This window comes from Bombina bombina, chromosome 2 (assembly GCF_027579735.1).
Source record: "Bombina bombina isolate aBomBom1 chromosome 2, aBomBom1.pri, whole genome shotgun sequence".
Classification (NCBI taxonomy): Eukaryota; Metazoa; Chordata; class Amphibia; order Anura; family Bombinatoridae; genus Bombina; species Bombina bombina.
Genome location: NC_069500.1, coordinates 836,060,702 through 836,083,772, shown reverse-complemented (window position 1 = coordinate 836,083,772; position 23,071 = coordinate 836,060,702). Strand labels below are relative to the sequence as shown.

At 41.7% G+C, this 23,071-nt stretch overlaps 1 protein-coding gene across 2 annotated transcripts in view; it reads left to right on the top strand.

Annotated features, from left to right (window-relative positions):
* UBXN6 (UBX domain protein 6) overlaps nucleotides 1-23,071 on the top strand; it is a gene marked incomplete at its 3' end in the record, with an annotated part of 289,209 nt that overhangs the window by 71,138 nt on the left and 195,000 nt on the right.

The window sequence follows — 23,071 nt, the reverse complement described above, 5'->3', positions numbered from 1 at the left end:
CATCTTTAATTAACTGGCTGACTGTTATGTTTTCTGTCAGGTCTTTTGCAATTTATGAATAAAGTTCAGACAATGATATGAACTAAAATGTTGTATTTGTAGCTATTTAAATAATCCAAAACTCTTATTGTCAGAAGAGCAAGGAAAGGGATTAAATAGCGTATTTAATCCAAATTAACAGGCAAAATAATAAAAGCACAACTCACAGTTAACTTTCACTGTAGTTGTAAAATAGCTCTTCTTAAATAAATACAAGCTTGAAATGGTGCTGTTGAGAAGGCAGTAAGTGGTTAAATTGTAGTTAGTATGCAAAGTTAATAAATCTCAAGTTTAAGCAGAGAAGAAGTCTGATTATGCAAACAGAGTTGTTCCGGTATTTGTATAAGCAATGTCTTTATGAGGAGTTAAGCAAACATGATATAGAGTATTAATCAAGGCTTTTGATACTTGCGGTTTGTAGATAACTCCTCCGGTTCTTAGTTTCAGAGAGGTGATAAATCCTTTAAGTTTCTCCGTTGAAACCAACTGTTTGCTGTTAGTATTCCTTGAAGCTGTGTAGGAAGCAGGTTTAAAGGCTGTAGATGCGGTAGCTTGTGTAAACAGATGGGCGACTGAACGCTGTCTGCATATGCCGGCCTGGTGTCGGCTTGAATGACGTCACAGAGTTGCTATTCAGGAGCGGAGAGCAGTTTGTAAGCTGAGAGGTGAGAGTTCAGAATACAGATCTTCTTGATATGTTAAAGTCCTTAGAATATGCGAAGAAATGTTAATTGAAACAAAGTCCCAATGAGGATAAATGTTGAGACAGTTGAAGTGACTTATTTAATCACTAAAGGCTGGATAACAGGATAACAGTGGAGAGTCCTAACAACTAACTTTCCCTGTTACACTAAAATAATCAAGCAAGCAAATAGGGATCAGATGGTCCTTTTAAGGGTTGTGGAAAACGAGGTGTCAGAAGGATTTAAAGAGAAAGGAGATCATAACACTGACTTGTGACATGAAGCATTAGAAATCTGCCTTTGACGGCAGGGACCTTAAATCTGCTCTAGTTAGTGGTTGGTCGTCCTCTAATTGTGTAAGGCCTTGATCTTCCCTGTCCTCACTCAGGTCAGAGTTTGGAGAAGTTGCCGATGGCAATGTAGTGAGCTCCATGGACTTGAAATAAGAGCTCATTTTAGAGCATGTGTTAGCAGTAGATTTGGCGTTTTTGTCCGGTTTCGATTGGCGCCTGGACGCCATTTATGCAGTTGATAAGGCGGCTGATGCGCAATGGACTTATTGCAGGTCTCAGAGCTTTTTTTTATTGATTAACGGGACAGTTCTGAAGTGTTTTAAATATATGGTCCAGCTATTGTCTGTATTCTGTTTCTTGGCAGGCTTAGGGCTCAGAATGATGGTTGTCCTTTTGGCACAAAGACAGGCCCAACTTGTTTATTTATAATGGCGACCAGTTTCCTGAGGCCTTATGATTTTATAGATTGCCCCCCAGTCATAACTAATTGCGGAGCTGCAGTATGTGCTTTGTCTCGGGTACTCACTGCGTGGTGTCTGTATCCTATCAGGCTTAATGAGGGCTGCTCTCCGTGATCGTTCTTGGTAACGTCCCTGCAGCAGTCGTTTTCGAGGTTAGGCACTGAATAAGCTGTTCAGTGTGTCCCATGGGTGATGCTGTGTTCTCTGCCAAGTCTCATATTGTGTCTGTGTTAGGCGGCGCTACCGCCACGACTAGGCCTTAAGTGCTGTGGCGCAGTTGTAATTACCGCATCTCGTGCCTTACAGCGGTCGCTGGCATCCCCCAGTCGTGCAACGGGCTCAATAAAGAGTATGTAGGGATCTAGGAGGCTCAGATGTCCCCCATGAGGTATGCTACTTGTTCTTCTACGGAAGTGTGCCCAAGAAAAAGACAGTGACACAGAGCTCACCAAGATGCTGGTGTCCGTCCGGCTCCACCCCCGGTTACAATATAATTTATTATCTCAGCAGTAACCTCTAGTAATGTTGATACATCTCAGGAGTGTCCTCCAATGTATTACGTATTGTAATTATGAAAATTAATAATTAATAGCCGTATAAAACTATTGTCAGCGATATCTACAATTAATATAGCAGAACTTTGTCAATACACTACAGTGAGATCTCTGTAGTGTACTCCAAAATATCACTATATATATATATATATATATATATATATATGCTTGACAGTAATATTATTATTAAAATTAATATTTAATCCTTTGTTCTGATTAGTTATCTTTATAGACACAATGATTATATTTACGTAGTAAATATCGTATTACTTATGGCCAATATAAGTATGTCTATGCTGTTACAATTATTCTATACAAAGCCAGCTATACAGATATTTCTACACATTAACCTTATTTACAATGAATCACTTATTAAAATGAGAATACCAGAACAGTCTATAATTATCCAGCAATATTTACTCCAATACCAAAATATGGACTGCTAACTTAACAGCGCTTAGTTAAAATATAACAAGATACTTCACACAAATCTTACTAAATCTCAATAAATCTAAGATAACTTTCAGAAAAGTATAATTGAACTATTTAGCCCACAAATGGTTCTATATAACTTTAAGTAAACCACCAAAAATTGTATATTGTTAATGCAAATGCCAATTAATCTGGCCTGAAACAACCTCTTATTTAGCCACAATAAAAAAAATCTAAAATATATTGCAATAGCTGCAACTAATTTGACATTTAAAATACAAAAATTATTTCTAAATATTAATATTTAACACCAGTATCCTTACTACCCTTGGTCTAATTAAATATAAGAATAAATTACTTTTTGACTCACAGCTGTAGTTTAGCTATGCTATAAAGAATTTCTTTGCTAAAATCTATTAAAATATAAAAATCATTAATACATTACAAAATAACCACATGAAAATTGAGCTTATCCTGGGGCTTCTTGTTGGTCATATAAGAAGGATTATTCCACTATTTTGCAAGGATACAGGCCTCAATTATTTACTTTCTTATCCTAAGAAAGGGTCCCAACAAAAATGCAGAGAAGATACTAGCACACATCTGTGTCTGTCTCTCTTTAAGTCTGTCCTTTGTCTACAGTGTGTGGATGCTTTATCAAAGTTATAACCCCTCCTTCTTTTCAAATCATTCCAACAAGAATTTGGTCACACCCTTAATTGAAGCTTTTCTCTAATTGGTTATTTGGAAAGGCCTCTCTGAACAGCCAAATACCTTAGCTGCAATACCAGTTTTTTTCCATCGGGGGTCAGCAGACATAGAAAAACAGTTTCATTATCAAATACTACTAACAGTTAAATATATATATTTTAAAGTGTTCATTAAAATACACTAATAATTTCCAGCATCAGCAAACAAATATGTCCAATATGTATGGGACCATTTAATACTATTTAATCTGAGTATTTCAAGACTAAATATGAGCTATTTTGATATTTATAGTATTAAAAAGAAATTGCATTTAAAAATCACATTTCTGTGAAAGTATTTCAAAGCATTACAATACTCTCAGCATGAATTTAATTAATATTTTAGTTCATTTTCTGATATAATATTGTCACCTTTTCCAGTTATCATCTTATATCACATACACATTATATAGGCATTCATATATCAGTATCTATTAGTCATATCTGGAACCTAATTTGTATATCAGATGTCTGAAAAACAATAGAATGTTATTTTGAAATAAGTCAAACATTTATAAATACCAATACAGTTATTTATTTAAACTCGCAGTAATTTATCTAACATAGTATATTTTTCAGATCAACATATATACTGTATGTTGTTAATACCATCTGAGTATTTTAAATGATATAAAATGTAGGCACAGACAATCTTCTAGGTTCATACATATATTATTACCATACTGAGGTATGAATTAAACATTTCTGCAGCTTAAGGATATTTTATATTTAAAATGTAACTTTAAGCCCAAGTGCCCATTCAATTGCCAGTGTCTTTCAAACATCCATTTTTATTTTATTTTATTGAGATAGGTTTGGCATACAAACAAAGTGTTAAGGCATTTCATAATGGCTGTTAAATAAAACATGTTACAGAGTTCATCATATAGAAAATATACTATGAACACAGGTGATGTAGGCAAAGTCAATTAGCAATACAACAGAGTAACTAATGTGCATAGTGCCATATAAAGAAATAATACAAATATGCCTCTGGAAAGTTGTCTCCCCTCTCAGTTAAAGGGCCACTCTTGGACCCCTAATCAAGTGAAAATTTGCTGTAACAGGAGGCTATCTGCAGGAGAAAAGACCTCTCATGGATCTTATTATGTTTACCTCAGGTTTTGTATTTTGTGATTTTAAATAGGCTCAAACATCTGCCATTCAAATAAGAGATAACCAAAGTCAAAGTCAGAACTAGGAGGTCCCTCTTACCATAAAAAACAAAGGGGAAAAGGAAAGCTAATGAAGAGTTAAAGTAATATAATTACACAGAGGGCATACTGAGGCCATTTTAAGTATATAATACATGAGATAAGGCTTACATGGTAGATCTAGAACTGAAGTGTGCTGGGCTCAATATGCTATTCTCTGTCCGTCAGGCAATGCTATAGATGCAACACGATTCGGTAAATCACGTATTTGCTGTGTGGCTAGACTGAAGAGGGTTATAGTGGTGCACAAATGCCAATAAGGAGTTATACGTTTGCTAGGCTAAGTAGTGCACTGAAGAATACCGTAGGCCATACTGACAGTGTGCAGACTGGTAGTAAGTTAGCTATATTTACTTGAATTAACTGAGATTCTAACTGGTTGGGGACAAGTCAGACCAGGTGTTATACCAGCAGGTAGGCTAACCTAATCATGCCATTAATTCAAGCTATGTGTGTAAAAGCTCATGTTAAGTTGCTTTGCTCTATGGGTACGAACAGCATTCACTAGCAATTTAATAAGCAAAGTTGGTTAGTCTCTTTTAATCTACCCTCATAGGCACCAGCACAGGTGCAGGGCCAGCCTGCATGGTAAGTGCGGCAGTGTAAGTGGAAACCGCAACGGTAACCTGCAGGGCTATAATGGTAAAATAAAGAATAGCATTACAATTCGGCTTCAAAAGCGACCACAATAAGTAATATACTACAACAGTGCTGATTAAGGTAGAACTAATTACAGACATCATTGGGCTGTAGGTTTCAAGCTCGCAAAGATAAATCTAGCACTTAAGAAGAGAAACATTAAAAACAATTATTAGTATACGGTTAGTGTCCACACACTTGTACACATCAGCTGATATCTAGAAAGCTGAGCAATATGTCCAAGAAGGGAAATGGCCAAGCATGCAGCCTGCTGGTAGTGGTAAAGCATAAAGTCGGTTTCATGGAGCAACCAAGCAAAACAACCTCTATCTGCCAACTGCAGCGGTAAACAAAAACGGCTGTTTTACAGACCTGCTCTCTGTGCTCTTCTGAGCGGGTCTGTTTTTTTCACACAGCGCATCGGGCCAGCTGTATAGTCACAGCCCGGCCCGACCGCGCCATAACACTAAGTGCAGCTCGCTCCTGCTCTGTCTGACAGCAGGAGCAAGCTGCACTGTGTATAATGGCGCGGGCGGTTGGGCCGGGCTGTGCCTGTACAGCTGGCCCGATGCGCTTTGCGAAAAAAACAGACCCGCTCAGAAGAGCACAGAGAGCAGCTCTGTAAAACAGCCGTTTTTAAAAAAAATTCAAAGGGTATATTATGTTTTATAAAGTTTGCGCTAATATTATATAACATTATTTTTAAAGTTTACTGACACTTTAAGATACTTGTTTGTTTTCGTCTTAAAAGCTTAAAGGGACAGTATACACTCATTTTCATATAACTGCATGTAATAGATACTACTATAAAGAATAAGATGCACAGATACTGATATAAAAATCCAGTATAAAACTGTTCAAAAACTTACTTAGAAGCTTTCAGTTTAGCTTTGCTGAAAAGGAAGCTGGAAAGCCCACTGCAAGTGGGAAATAAGACACTTTCCCCCTCTCCCCCTTCTTTTGCATATGAAAAGACCCTTTTCACAAACAGGAGCAAGCTGGAGAAGGTAGCTGACGGTATTCACAAAAAACTTTGGGGCTTGGTTAGGAGTCTGAAAATCAGAGCAATGTTATTTAAAAATAAGCAAAACTAAACATTTTTTTTAAAAAAAAAAAAACTTCATGGGCTTTATAAATAGATCATCTACAAAACATTTATGCAAAGAAAAAATGAGTGTATAATGTCCCTTTAAGTGTCTATACACGGAACATAGAAATATTTGGCAGTCTGTACTACCCTCATCCAATATAGAGCATAATAGACAAGTAAATCTCCTGGACACTGGGGGCCCGATCCGATATGCAGCGTCGCCCGCAAAAGCCAGCGACACCAAATTTTGCACGGGTTTGGTATAACATATACGGCGTAGCATACAACTTACGCGCGTATATTTCTGCCTTCGCCCGTATTATTTTTACCCATAGGCTGACATACAAAACACGCGCAGTTTGGTATCCAATATACAGCGTAAGTACTTACGCGCACAGATTTCAGAAAATCTACTCCATTCTCATCTCGCCACAAATTGCAGGCGCAGGAGCCCTTGCACTGACCAACGTAACTCCCTGGAAGCCTTAACAAACATATACATTTAAGCAGCATCTCAAGGTTAAAGGGACAGTATACTATGATATTGCTTTTTAAAGGTTTATTTGTGTATTTGAAATAGTTTGAAGCCACAACATAATCAAATGGATTGAGCTTGTAGGTACTTTATCACATTGTGGACATATACTTGCTTATTTACTTTCCATTCAATTACCTTCATCTCTTTAGAACCCACTGGAGTGTAATTTATTCTAATGCTAACACAGCTTGGCACTGATGCCAAAATATATAGAGGGACAGTCAAGTCCAAAGAAAACCTTCTTCTTTTAAATAGGGCATGTTATTTCAAACTACTTTCAGATTTAATTAGAACACTTGCTTTGTTCTCTTGGTATTCTTAGTTGAAAGCAAAACCTAGGATAGCTCATCTGATCATTTCTAACACCTTCTTGAATGCTGCCTCTTTGCAATTGTGTTAAACCAATCACAGACACCACAACCTCTCACCTGCAGACTTAAAACAACTGATAATGCCCACCCTATCAGTAACATCACTACTATATATACCAATGGGTCAATTTATATTGGATGTGAGATACATTGATTTACATCTTACAAGTGAATATTACTATATGTACCCTTCAGAAACAACTATTGTGGATGGGAGTTATAGTATAAGAATATGTTAGAAATAGGATAATATTACCTTTTTTGGGCCATTTCCACACAGGCCTTATTATATGTTTTAACAATATTAGTGTACTAAAACACCCCTCACATAGATGTGGATGACAATTATATGGTAAATAACAGAGGACAAGATTTATGGTGAACTATAAGAATATTTTTTTTTTTCGGCTTCTTGGATGAGGGGGCAGATGTGACTGGAGTGGATTTCCTGGTTCTCCTGGTTTGGGAAGCTTCAGATGATTCTGCTGGAGTGCTGGCCACAGATGAAAGGCTGGAGGCAGTGTCCTACTGGTGTGTGAAGTGCTCAACCAACACACCCAAGAGTTGGTTTTGTTCCTGCCATCTATTGTCCATCTGCATCTGCATATCAGACTGGATTCTCATCATCTGAGACTGATTTTGGACAATTCCATATAATGAGGCTGCAATGTCCCTCTGCAGCTCGATGCTACACTTGAGTAACCTCTCTTGGCTCCTATGAAACCTCTGTTGGCCTCTTTGAATGCTCTTGTAGCTTGTTATGAGCCTCCTCTGGAGTGAAATGTATTCCTCGCCCAGGGGAGAATACAGTGGATCTACAGGCTCTTGAGCAGCAGTGATTCTAAGTGCAGGTTCTGCTCTATCTGCTTTTGCTTCAGGGACAACTTCAGCTGCTGGTGCATGATGGACAACTTCAGCTGCATCTGCTTCATGGATAACTTCAGCTGCTGGTGCTTCATGGATAACTTCAGCTGCTGGTGCTTCATGGATAACTTCAGCTGCTGGTGCTTCATGGATAACTTCAGCTGCTGGTGCTTCATGGATAACTTCAGCTGCTGGTGCTTCATGGATAACTTCAGCTGCTGGTGCTTCATGGATAACTTAAGTTGCTGGTGCTTCAGGGACAACTTCAGCTGCTGGTGCTTCAGGGACAACCTCAGCTATATGCTCATCTGAGGATGGTGGAGCTCTCCCAAGGGAAGCGGATGGTGGAGCTCTCAGGCTGGATTGGTAGTCCCATTGACGACTAGTGTGTGACCACTCAGCCTGTCCAGTTTGCATACCTTGCGACATCCCCTGTGTGGAAAAGCCATGACTGGCCTGATATTGTGTTGGCGGGGGGGTAAAGACATCGACCCTTCGTGGCTGACTTGGCTCCCCCTCAAAGCCAAAAGGATATTCCTCAGGCCAGGTATCTTGCTAGGGGTCGTATGCCAATGGTGGTGGCATCACTTCTGGGTCCTCAACGGAGGCAATCCAAACCTGCTGATGCCTGGGAGCATAATGTCCATGTTGCTGCCTGAAGACTGGTGGTGGAGGTGGCTGCATGGCTGTGACTGGTGGTGGAGGTGGCAGCATGCCAGTTTGCAGCCTGGTGACAGGAGGTTCTGAGGAGGAGTCAAATGATGATAGGGATTAGTACAGTCATATATATGTCCATGTGGGCATACAATATACATTGATACATGCTAGGGACAATACTCATTCTCATGTCAAACTGTATAACATGCATGTGCACAATGTGATTTGTGATATAAGGGATTTTAATCTGCACAGTATACAGGTATGCGTTTCATACAATAGTTATGTGTACATGTCAGTGATGGAGAAGATGTGTTCTGACACTATGGTCACACAATTTACTTTAGCCTGATGTAGGCACAGAACCTGCTTTCTGAGCTAAAAGTATTGTGCTGGCTATAGTGTCCATTTACTGAAAACTCAACATGTGGCTTGTGGCCTGTGTTACTCTGAGACATGTTAGTATTGCACTATTCCACCTCATATCATGAATTGCATTGTGTTAAGTAGCATTAATGTCAAATATAATTGTAGATGTTTTTGTTAGTAGGCCAAATACCATGCTCCTCATTGTGTACATGAATGTGTGACATTAAAGGATGTTATATCTCAAATACATATCATACTGGTGTGTGGGATGTTACTCACCAGCATGAGGTGCTGTGGTTGCTAGCCCTGAGTCACGAGCCCCTGGAAGTCCACGGACTGCTATGATACTCAGGGAGCTGCGTATCATCTCCTGCCAGACGTATTCTGCTTCCAAGGGTGGACCACCGCCTGTTCCCCTCTGGTGCATGGCTTCCTGGCCCATCTTCTCTTTCACCCGCCTCTTGCAATCGTTCCACCTTTTTTTAAGTCTCTTGATAGTCCTCCTCTGCGGGGCCACACTGTTTACAGCCTCCTCTACCGCCAACCATGCTTCCTTACGCCTTCGGGCAACGCCTCTGCCCTTCTCCTGGCCAAAGAGGGCACTGTGGTTGTCCATGATGGCCTGGACTAGCGCAACATTCTCATCAAATGAGAAGTTTGGGCATCTCATGCACTCCTCCTCTGTGGCAACCTGGCTTCCTCCCTGGGATGTCCCTGGTGTGGGTTCCTCCCTATCCTCTCCCTCCTCCCCGCTTCTGTCCCCATGTGCACCCTCTGTCCCTTCTAAGTGTGCCTGGTCTCTGGACATCTCCCCTCCCATCATCCCTTCTAACTCTCCCTCTCCCCACTCCACTAACTCCCTGACGGGGACCCCGCTGCTCCTCCTGTCCGCTACAATACTCCTCTCCCTGCAACACCGCTCCCCTCCTCCCCTCCGCCCTACCTCTCCCTGCCATCCTCAAACTACACTCACACTCACTCCCAGTTCAATCACACACAATCACAACCAAACACTCAGCCTATCACACTGAAAAATTGTAATAAAATGTGTGTGTATTTTGTATATGTATGTATGCAATATGTAAAAATAAGTGTAAGTAAATGTACAAGCTTACCCAAACAACAATCCGACTTAACTAACTATTATGCTGCGCCTCTCTCACTACTCTTACTAATCCTAAACTCACTGTAGTGTGCTGTAGCTCAACGAACCATCCAAACACACTGAAGAAAATGGCGGCTGCGCATGGGTTTATATATGACTTTTGAATAGCGTAATTACGTTGCGCAGTTTTAGATGGAGTATCGGGTAATTTTTACGAGTCTTAGCCAAATTTGCATAAAACTTCACTTTATTGAGACTTTACGTGAACAAAAGACCGGCGTAAGTACTTGCGACGACTAAAATGTGTATTTGCGCACTTTTCGGAACAACGCCAGTTTGTCCTACTTATGCCACTTTAGCATCTGACGGCACCGTATATTGGATAGCCCAATGTGCGAGGTGAAATTATGGGCGGCGCTGGTTCCCTTGCTTGCGCCGAAAACTACGCTGTATATCGGATCACGCCCTGGATAAGAGAACATATCACAATTGTGGTGAGAAAAGTTAACAAATTAGCTAAGCACCTGCTCATTTTATCTCCCACAGGCTTCAACAAACTTGGAGATACTTTTGTAAATATATCCATCAGGATTACATCTCACATATAAACTTTAGATGTCTCTATTTAACTTCTACTACTGCTATCTGGAGAACTTATAATAACCACCATGTTAGACTGTTACATACTTTCCGCCTAACATTGTTTGAGGACTGCCAATAGTCTCACATATATATTTGTCTAGTACAGATTATGCTTAAGTCAGCTCAGGTACTGGTTATTGCACAAAATCCACGTAATAGCGGAATAACATCTTATAGCATTGTGGTATGAATGTTAATCATAGCCTAATTTAAAGTTTAGCTCCATAGGATGGTCATTTATCTTTCTCCTGCGTTTCTCTTTATGTCTGTACAACTCTATCTATCACCATATTTTCAGTCATTCATGATTATATTATCATAAATGGTACTTGCCTGCTGGCAAAAAACACTACTTTAATATGACCATTTACTCTATATATCCAAATGCAGATGGAGGTATGATTATGTATTCCAAACAGTTAAGCATTAGGTGTACCTTAGAAATCCACACTCTTAGGTGGGTATTAAAACTCACAGAGCTTATTATCATATTATTATCCCTTTGGTCACAGACATATGTGTTTCCATCTGGTTCCTCTGTTGCTGGGTGTAGGCCCCACACTCAGCTAATAAGAATTATTTCTCTTGTAAGGTGTATCCAGTCCACGGATCATCCATTACTTGTGGGATATTCTCCTTCCCAACAGGAAGTTGCAAGAGGATCACCCACAGCAGAGCTGCTGTATAGCTCCTCCCCTAACTGCCATATCCAGTCATTCTCTTGCAACTCTCGACAAGCATGGAGGTAGTAAGAGAGAAGTGGTGAAACGTAGTTGTTTTTTTCTTCAATCAAAAGTTTGTTATTTTTAAATGGTACCGGAGTTGTACTATTTTGTCCCAGGCAGAAAATAGAAGAAGAATCTGCCTGTGATCTCTATGATCTTAGCAGGTTGTAACTAAGATCCATTGCTGTTCTCACACATAACTGAAGAGAGAGGTAACTTCAGCTGGGGAATGGCATGCAGGTTATCCTGCTATGAGGTATGTGCAGTTAAAACTTTTTTCTAGAGATGTAAATACTAGAAAATGCTGCTGATACCAGATTTATGTAAGGTAAGCCTGAATACAGTGATTTAATAGTGACTGATATCATGCTTACTTTCAGAGGTAATACTCTTATAGATTTGCAATATAAAATGTTTGCTGCAAATGTTTAAGCGTTTTTATATATGCTTTGGTGATAAAACTTTATTGGGGCCTAGTTTTTTTCCACATGGCTGGCTTAAATTTGCCTAGAAACAGTTTCCTGAGGCTTTCCACTGTTTTAACAAGCGTGGGAGGGGCCTAATTTAGCTTTTAGACTGAGACATCCAGCTTCCTCCAGGAGTCACCTGAATGCTATAGGACCTCTCTAAAGGGCTCTTAGGCTTTCCAAAGTCGTTTGTTTGGGAAGGTAGGGCCACAGCAGAGCTGTGGCAGTTTGTTGTGACTGTTAAAAAAACGTCTATCGTTTTTTTGATCCGTTTTTTCTGACAAAATTTGTTTCTCTTAAAGGCACAGTACCGTTTTTATTTTTTTGCTTGTTAACTTGATTTAAAGTGTTTTCCAAGCTTGCTGGTCTCATTGCTAGTCTGTTTAAACATGTCTGACATAGAGAAAACTCCTTGTTCATTATGTTTAGAAGCCATGGTGGAACCCCCTCTTAGAATGTGTACCAAATGTACTAATTTCACTTTAAGTAATAAAGATCATATTCTGTCTTTAAAAAATTGATCACCAGAGGAATCTGACGAGGGGGAAGTTATGCCGACTAACTCGCCCCACGTGTCTCAGACCCTTTGACTCCCGCTCAAGGGACTTGCGCTCTAATGGCGCCAAGTACATCTAGTGCGCCCATGGTGTTTACTTTACAAGACATGGCGGCGGTCATGGATAATACACTGTCAGCGGTATTATCCAGACTACCTGGGTTTAGAGGAAAGCGAGACAGCTCTGGAGTTAGACGAAATACAGAGCATACTGACGCTTTAAGAGCTATGTCTGATACTCCCTCACATTATGCAGAAGCTGAGGAAGGAGAGCTCTTTCTGTGGGTGATGTTTGACTCAGGGAAGAGGATTCAACCTGATTCTGATATGTCTAAATTTAAATTTAAGCTTGAACACCTCCGCGTATTGCTCAGGGAGGTTTTAGCTGCTCTGAATGACTGTGATACAATTGCAGTGCCAGAGAAATTGTGTAGATTGGATAAATACTATGCAGTGCCGGTGTGCACTGATGTTTTTCCAATTCCTAAAAGGTTTACAGAAATTATTACTAAGGAATGGGATAGACCAGGTGTGCCGTTCTCTCCCCCTCCTATTTTTAAGAAAATGTTTCCAATAGATGGCAGACAGTCCCTAAGGTGGAGGGAGCAGTTTCTACCCTAGCTAAGCGTACTACTATCCCTGTCGAGGACAGTTGTGCTTTCTCAGATCCAATGGATAAAAAAAAAGGGTTACCTTAAGAAAATGTTTATTCAACAAGGTTTTATTCTACAGCCCCTTGCATGCATTGCCCCAGTCACTGCTGCTGCGGCTTTCTGGTTTGAGTCTCTGGAAGAGGCTTTACAGGTAGAGACCCCATTGGATGACATACTTGACAAGATTAGAGCACTTAAGCTAGCCAATTCTTTTGTTTCTGATGCCATTGTTCATTTGACTAAACTAACGGCTAAGAATTCTGGTTTTGCTATTCAGGCGCGCAGGGCGCTATGGCTTAAATCATGGTCAGCTGGCGTTTCTTCAAAGTCTATGCTGCTTAACATTCCCTTCAAGGGGCAAACCCTATTCGGGCCTGGTTTGAAGGAGATCATTTCTGATATCACTGGAGGAAAAGGTCATGCCCTTCCTCAGGATAGGTCCAAATCAAGGGCCAAACAGACTAATTTTCGGGCCTTTCGAAACTTCAAGGGCGGCATCAACTTCCTCTAATGCAAAACAAGAGGGAACTTTTGCTCAGTCCAAGTCGGTCTGGAGACCTAACCAGACCTGGAACAAAGGTAAGCAGGCCAAAAAACCTGCTGCTGCCTCTAAGACAGCATGAAGGATCGGCCCCCTATCCGGTAATGGATCTAGTAGGGGGCAGACTTTCGCTCTTCGCCCAGGCTTGGGCAAGAGATGTCCAGGATCCCTGGGTGTTGGAAATTATATCCCAGGGATATCTTCTGGACTTCAAAGCTTCCCCTCCAAAAGGGAGATTTCACCTGCAAACCAGATAAAGAGAGAAGCATTCTTACACTGTGTTCAAGACCTCCTAGTTATGGGCGTGATCCATCCAGTTCCAGAGGAGGAACAGGGACAGGGATTTTACTCAAATCTGTTTGTGGTTCCCAAAATAGAGGAAACCTTCAGACCAATTTTAGATCTCAAGATCTTAAACAAATTCCTCAGAGTTCCATCATCCAAGATGGAGACTATTCGTACCATCCTACCTATGATCCAGGAGGGTCAATATATGACTACAGTGGATTTAAAGGATGCTTATCTTCACATTCCGATACACAAAGATCATCATCGGTTTCTCAGGTTTGCCTTCCTAGACAGGCATTACCAGTTTGTAGCTCTTCCCTTTTGGATTAGCTACAGCCCCAAGAATCTTTTACGAAGGTTCTGGGGTCACTTCTGGTGGTCCTAAGACCGCGGGGCATAGCAGTGGCCCCTTATTTAGGGTGACATCCTGATACAGGCGTCAAATTTCCTAATTGCCAACTCTCATATGGACATAGTTCTGGCATTTCTGAGGTTGCATGGGTGGAAGGTGAACGAAGAAAAGAGTTCTCTATTCCCTCTCACAAGAGTCTCCTTTCTGGGAACTCTAATAGATTCCGTAGAAATGAGGATTTACCTGACAGAGTCCAGGTTATCAAAACTTCTAAATTCCTGCCGTGTTCTTTATTCCACTTCTCGCCCTTCGGTGGCTCAGTGTATGGAAGTAATCGGCTTAATGGTAGCGGCAATGGACATAGTGCCGTTTGCACGCCTATATCTCAGACCGCTGCAACTCTGCATGCTCAGTCAGTGGAATGGGGATTACACAGATTTGTCCCCTCTACTAAATCTGGATCAAGAGACCAGGGATTCTCTTTTCTGGTGGCTATCTCGGGTCCATCTGTCCAAAGGTATGACCTTTCGCAGGCCAGATAGGACAATTGTAACGACAGATGCCAGCCTTCTAGGCTGGGGGGCAGTCTGGAACTCCCTGAAGGCTCAGGGATCGTGGACTCAGGAGGAGACACTCCTACCAATAAACATTCTGGAACTGAGAGCGATATTCAATGCTCTTCAGGCTTGGCCTCAGCTAGCGACAATGAGGTTCATCAGATTTCAGTCGGACAACATCACGACTGTGGCTTACATCAACCATCAAGGGGGAACAAGGAGTTCCCTAGCGATGTTAGAAGTCTCAAAGATAATTCGCTGGGCAGAGATTCACTCTTGCCACCTATCAGCTATCCATATCCCAGGGGTAGAGAACTGGGAGGCGGATTTTCTAAGTCGTCAGACTTTTCATCCGGGGGAGTGGGAACTCCATCCGGAGGTGTTTGCACAATTGATTCATCGTTGGGGCAAACCAGAACTGGATCTCATGGCGTCTCGCCAGAACGCCAAACTTCCTTGTTACGGATCCAGGTCCAAGGATCCCAAGGCGACGCTGATAGATGCTCTAGCAGCACCTTGGTCTTTCAACCTGCCTTATGTGTTTCCACCGTTTCCTCTGCTCCCTCGTCTGATTGCCAAAATCAAGCAGGAGAGAGCATCAGTGATCTTGATAGCACCTGCGTGGCCACGCAGGACTTGGTATGCAGATCTGGTGGACATGTCATCCTTTCCACCATGGACTCTGCCGCTAAAACAGGACCTTCTACTTCAAGGTCCTTTCAACCATCCAAATCTAATTTCTCTGAGACTGACTGCCTGGAGATTGAACGCTTGATTTTATCAAAGCGTGGCTTCTCCGAGTCAGTCATTTATACCTTAATTCAGGCTCGAAAGCCTGTCACCAGGAAAATCTATCATAAGATATGGCGTAAATATCTTTATTGGTGTGAATCCAAGGGTTACTCATGGAGTAAGGTCAGGATCCCCAAGATATTATCTTTTCTCCAAGAAGGATTAGAAAAAGGATTGTCAGCTAGTTCCTTAAAGGGACAGATTTCTGCTCTGTTTATTCTTTTGCACAAGCGTCTGGCGGATGTTCCAGACGTTCAGGCATTTTGTCAGGCTTTAGTTAGAATTAAGCCTGTGTTTAAACCTGTTGCTCCGCCATGGAGCTTAAATTTAGTTCTTAAAGTTCTTCAAGGGGTTCCGTTTGAACCTCTTAATTCCATAGATATCAAACTTTTATCTTGGGAAGTTCTTTTTTTGGTAGCTATTTCCTCGGCTCGTAGAGTTTCCGAGTTATCTGCCTTACAATGTGATTCTCCTTATCTGATCTTCCATGCAGATAAGGTAGTTCTGCGTACCAAACCTGGGTTTTTACCTAAGGTGGTATCTAATAAGAATATGAATCAGGAGATTGTTGTTCCATCATTGTGTCCTAATCCTTCTTCAAAGAAGGAACGTTTATTACACAAACATGCTACTAAAGATTTTCGTCAAACATCTGCTTTGTTTGTTGTCTACTCTGGACAGAGGAGAGGCCAAAAGACTTCGGCAACCTCTCTTTCGTTTTGGCTAAGAAGCATAATCCACTTAGCTTATGAGACTGCTGGCCAGCAGCCTCCTGAAAGGATTACAGCTCATTCTACTAGAGCTGTGGCTTCCACATGGGCCTTTAAAAATGAGGCTTCTGTTGAACAGATTTGCAAGGCGGCGACTTGGTCTTCGCTTCATACCTTTTCAAAATTCTATAAATTTGATACTTTTGCTTCTTCGGAGGCTATTTTTGGGAGAAAGGTTTTACAGGCAGTGGTACCTTCCGTTTAAGTACCTGCCTTGTCCCTCCCTTCATCCGTGTACTTTAGCTTTGGTATTGGTATCCCACAAGTAATGGATGATCCGTGGACTGGATACACCTTACAAGAGAAAACATAATTTATGCTTACCTGATAAATTTATTTCTCTTGTGGTGTATCCAGTCCACGGCCCGCCCTGTCATTTTAAGACAGGTATTTTTTAACTTTAAACTACAGTCACCACTGCACCCTATGGTTTCTCCTTTCTCTGCTTGTCTTCAGTCTAATGACTGGATATGGCAGTTAGGGGAGGAGCTATATAGCAGCTCTGTTGTGGGTGATCCTCTTGCAACTTCCTGTTGGGAAGGAGAATATCCCACAAGTAATGGATGATCCGTGGACTGGATACACCACAAGAGAAATAAATTTATCAGGTAAGCATAAATTATGTTTTTTAGTTATTTTATACCCAAAAACATATAAAAAATACTTAATGCATGTATATTTCCCTTTGGTTGATGGTTCCAAAACAAATTTTTCAGTTTTGGAATACGCATATTTCTTCTGTTATGTGTGATCAGTCCACGGGTCATCATTACTTCTGGGATATTATCTGCTCCCCTACAGGAAGTGCAAGAGGATTCACCCAGCAGAGTTGCTATATAGCTCCTCCCCTCTACGTCACCTCCAGTCATTCTCTTGCACCCAAAGACTAGATAGGAGGTGTGAGAGGACTATGGTGATTATACTTAGTTTTTATAACTTCAATCAAAAGTTTGTTATTTTACAATAGCACCGGAGCGTGTTATTACTTCTCTGGCAGAGTTTGAAGAAGAATCTACCAGAGTTTTTCTTATGATTTTAACCGGAGTAGTTAAGATCATATTGCTGTTTCTCGGCCATCTGAGGGAGGTAAAAGCTTCAGATCAGGGGACAGCGGGCAGTTGAATCTGCATTGAGGTATGTAGCAGTTTTTTATTTTCTGAATGGAATTGATGAGAAAATCCTGCCATACCGTTATAATGACATGTATGTATACTCTACACTTCAGTATTCTGGGGATGGTATTTCACCGGAATTACTCTGTAAAAGTACATTAAACCTTTTAATAGGTATTTAATTCATGTTAAACGTTTTTGCTGGAATGTAGAATCGTTTGCATTTCTGAGGTACTGAGTGAATAAATATTTGGGCATTATTTTTCCACTTGGCAGTTTGCTTGTTTTGATTATGACAGTTTCGTTTCTCTCTCACTGCTGTGTGTGAGGGGGAGGGGCCGTTTTTTGGCGCTCTTTGCTACGCATCAAAAATTTCCAGTCAGTTACTCTTGTATTTTCTGCATGATCCGGTTCATCTCTAACAGAACTCAGGGGTCTTCAAACTTCTTTGAAGGGAGGTAGATTCTCTCAGCAGAGCTGTGAGACTTATGTAGTGACTGTGTTTTAAAACGTTGCTCTGTGATTTTTATGTTTAAAATTTAATTAGTGTTACTTCCTAATGGGAACAAACCTTTGCTAACAAGTTGTGTTGTTTTTAAAGAGTGATGCTATAACTGTTTTTCAGTTCATTATTTCAACTGTCATTTAATCGTTTAGTGCTTCTTTGAGGCACAGTACGTTTTTGTTAAATAAGATTGTAACCAAGTTGCATGTTTATTGCTAGTGTGTTAAACATGTCTGATTCAGAGGAAGATACCTGTGTCATTTGTTCCAATGCCAAGGTGGAGCCCAATAGAAATTTATGTACTAACTGTATTGATGCTACTTTAAATAAAAGCCAATCTGTACAAATTGAACAAATTTCACCAAACAGCGAGGGGAGAGTTATGCCGTCTAACTCGCCTCACGTGTCAGTACCTGCGTCTCCCGCCCGGGAGGTGCGTGATATTATGGCGCCTAGTACATCTGGGCAGCCATTACAGATAACATTACAAGATATGGCTACTGTTATGACTGAAGTTTTGGCTAAGTTACCAGAACTAAGAGGCAAGCGTGATCACTCTGGGGTGAGAACAGAGTGCGCTGATAATTCTAGGGCCATGTCTGATACTGCGTCACAGCTTGCAGAGCATGAGGACGGAGAGCTTCATTCTGTAGGTGACGGTTCTGATCCAAGCAGATTGGATTCAGATATTTCAAATTTTAAATTTAAATTGGAAAACCTCCGTGTATTACTAGGGGAGGTCTTAGCGGCTCTTAACGATTGTAACACTGTTGCAATACCAGAGAAAATGTGTAGGTTGGATAAATACTTTGCGGTACCGGCGAGTACTGACGTTTTTCCTATACCTAAGAGATTAACTGAAATTGTTACTAAGGAGTGGGATAGACCCGGTGTGCCGTTCTCACCCCCTCCAATATTTAGAAAGATGTTTCCAATAGACGCCACCACACGGGACTTATGGCAAACGGTCCCTAAGGTGGAGGGAGCAGTTTCTACTTTAGCTAAGCGCACCACTATCCCGGTGGAGGATAGCTGTGCTTTTTCAGATCCTATGGATAAAAAATTAGAGGGTTACCTTAAGAAAATGTTTGTTCAACAAGGTTTTATATTGCAACCCCTTGCATGCATCGCGCCGATTACGGCTGCGGCAGCATTTTGGATTGAGTCTCTGGAAGAGAACCTTAGTTCCGCTACGCTGGACGACATTACGGACAGGCTTAGAGTCCTTAAACTAGCTAATTCATTCATTTCGGAGGCCGTAGTACATTTAACCAAACTTACGGCTAAGAATTCAGGATTCGCCATTCAGGCACGTAGGGCGCTGTGGCTAAAATCCTGGTCGGCTGATGTAACTTCTAAGTCCAAATTACTTAATATACCTTTCAAGGGGCAAACTTTATTTGGGCCCGGTTTGAAAGAAATTATCGCTGACATTACAGGAGGTAAGGGCCACGCTCTACCTCAAGACAAAGCCAAAGCTAAGGCTAGACAGTCTAATTTTCGTCCTTTTCGGAATTTCAAAGCAGGTGCAGCATCAACTTCCACTGCACCAAAACAGGAAGGAGCTGTTGCTCGTTACAGACAAGGCTGGAAACCTAACCAGTCCTGGAATAAGGGCAAGCAGGCCAGAAAACCTGCTGCTGCCCCTAAGACAGCATGAACCGAGGGCCCCCGATCCGGGACCGGATCTAGTGGGGGGCAGACTCTCTCTCTTCGCCCAGGCTTGGGCAAGAGATGTCCAGGATCCCTGGGCGCTAGAGATCATATCTCAGGGATACCTTCTAGACTTCAAATTATCTCCCCCAAGAGGGAGATTTCATCTGTCAAGGTTGTCAACAAATCAAATAAAGAAAGACGCGTTTCTACGCTGTGTACAAGATCTATTATTAATGGGAGTGATCCATCCGGTTCCGCGGTCGGAACAAGGACAAGGGTTTTACTCAAACCTGTTTGTGGTTCCCAAAAAAGAGGGAACTTTCAGGCCAATCTTGGATTTAAAGATCCTAAACAAATTCCTAAGAGTTCCATCGTTCAAAATGGAAACTATTCGGACAATCTTACCCATGATCCAAAAGGGTCAGTACATGACCACAGTGGATTTAAAGGATGCTTACCTTCACATACCGATTCACAAAGATCATTACCGGTATCTAAGGTTTGCCTTCTTAGACAGGCATTACCAGTTTGTAGCCCTTCCATTCGGATTGGCTACGGCTCCAAGAATCTTCACAAAGGTTCTGGGTGCCCTTCTAGCGGTTCTGAGACCGCGAGGAATTTCGGTAGCTCCGTACCTAGACGACATTCTGATACAAGCTTCAAGCTTTCAAACTGCCAAGTCTCATACAGAGTTAGTTCTGGCATTTCTAAGGTCGCATGGATGGAAAGTGAACGAAAAGAAGAGTTCTCTCTTGCCTCTCACAAGAGTTCCATTCTTGGGGACTCTTATAGATTCTGTAGAAATGAAGATTTATCTGACAGAAGACAGATTAACAAGACTTCTAAATACATGCCGTGTCCTTCATTCCATTCAACTCCCGTCAGTAGCTCAATGCATGGAGGTGATCGGCTTAATGGTAGCAGCAATGGACATAGTACCCTTTGCACGCCTACATCTCAGACCGCTGCAATTGTGCATGCTGAGTCAGTGGAATGGGGATTACTCAGATTTGTCCCCCACTCTGAATCTGGATCAAGAGACCAGAAACTCTCTTCTATGGTGGCTTTCTCGACCACATCTGTCCAGGGGGATGCCGTTCAGCAGACCGGACTGGACAATTGTAACAACAGACGCCAGCCTTCTAGGTTGGGGCGCTGTCTGGAATTCTCTGAAGGCTCAGGGACAATGGAGTCAGGAGGAAAGTCTCCTGCCAATAAACATTCTGGAATTGAGAGCAGTTCTCAATGCCCTTCTAGCTTGGCCCCAGTTAAAGACTCGGGGGTTCATCAGGTTTCAGTCGGACAACATCACGACTGTAGCTTACATCAACCATCAAGGAGGGACAAGAAGCTCCCTAGCAATGATAGAAGTATCAAAGATAATTCGCTGGGCAGAGTCTCACTCTTGCCACCTGTCAGCAATCCACATCCCGGGAGTGGAGAACTGGGAGGCGGATTTCTTGAGTCGCCAGACTCTTCATCCGGGGGAGTGGGAACTTCATCCGGAGGTCTTTGCCCAAATACTTCGACGTTGGGGCAAACCAGAGATAGATCTCATGGCGTCTCGCCAGAACGCCAAACTTCCTCGTTACGGATCCAGATCCAGGGATCCGGGAGCGGTTCTGATAGATGCTTTGACAGCACCTTGGAACTTCAGGATGGCTTATGTGTTTCCACCCTTCCCGCTGCTTCCTCGATTGATTGCCAAAATCAAACAGGAGAGAGCATCAGTGATTCTAATAGCGCCTGCATGGCCGCGCAGGACTTGGTATGCAGATCTAGTGGACATGTCATCCTGTCCGCCTTGGTCTCTACCTCTAAGAAAGGACCTTCTGATTCAGGGTCCATTCAAACATCAAAGTCTAACTTCTCTGAAGCTGACTGCTTGGAAATTGAACGCTTGATTTTATCAAAACGTGGTTTTTCTGAGTCGGTTATTGATACCCTGATACAGGCTAGGAAGCCTGTTACCAGAAAGATTTACCATAAAATATGGCGTAAATACCTATACTGGTGTGAATCCAAAGATTACTCCTGGAGTAAGGTTAGGATTCCTAGGATATTGTCTTTTCTACAAGAAGGTTTAGAAAAGGGTTTATCGGCTAGCTCATTAAAGGGACAGATCTCAGCTCTGTCCATCTTGTTACACAGGCGTCTGTCAGAAAATTCAGACATCCAGGCCTTTTGTCAGGCTTTAGCTAGGATCAAGCCTGTGTTTAAAACTGTTGCTCCGCCATGGAGTTTAAACTTAGTTCTTAACGTTTTACAGGGTGTTCCGTTTGAACCCCTTCATTCCATTGATATAAAATTGTTATCTTGGAAAGTTCTATTTGTAATGGCTATTTCCTCGGCTCGAAGAGTCTCTGAGTTATCAGCCCTACATTGTGATTCTCCTTATCTGATCTTTCACTCAGACAAGGTAGTTCTGCGTACTAAGCCTGGGTTCTTACCTAAGGTTGTCTCTAACAGGAATATCAATCAAGAGATTGTTGTTCCATCCTTGTGTCCAAATCCTTCTTCAAAGAAGGAACGTCTTCTACACAATCTGGATGTAGTTCGTGCCCTCAAGTTCTACTTGCAGGCAACTAAAGATTTTCGCCAAACTTCTTCCCTGTTTGTCGTTTATTCTGGACAGAGGAGAGGTCAAAAAGCTTCTGCTACCTCTCTCTCTTTTTGGCTTCGTAGCATAATACGTTTAGCCTATGAGACTGCTGGACAGCAGCCTCCTGAAAGAATTACAGCTCATTCCACTAGAGCTGTGGCTTCCACTTGGGCCTTTAAGAATGAGGCCTCTGTTGAACAGATTTGCAAGGCTGCAACTTGGTCTTCGCTTCATACTTTTTCCAAATTTTACAAATTTGACACTTTTGCTTTTTCGGAGGCTATTTTTGGGAGAAAGGTTCTTCAGGCAGTGGTTCCTTCTGTATAATGAGCCTGCCTATCCCTCCCGTCATCCGTGTACTTTTGCTTTGGTATTGGTATCCCAGAAGTAATGATGACCCGTGGACTGATCACACATAACAGAAGAAAACATAATTTATGCTTACCTGATAAATTCCTTTCTTCTGTTGTGTGATCAGTCCACGGCCCGCCCTGTTTTTTAAGGCAGGTACATATTTTTTAAATTATAATTCAGTCACCACTACACCCTTGGCTTCTCCTTTCTCGTTGGTCTTTGGTCGAATGACTGGAGGTGACGTAGAGGGGAGGAGCTATATAGCAACTCTGCTGGGTGAATCCTCTTGCACTTCCTGTAGGGGAGCAGATAATATCCCAGAAGTAATGATGACCCGTGGACTGATCACACAACAGAAGAAAGGAATTTATCAGGTAAGCATAAATTATGTTTTTTTTTTTATTTGCTCTTATGAGCTTTTTAGAACAATACTATTTTCAT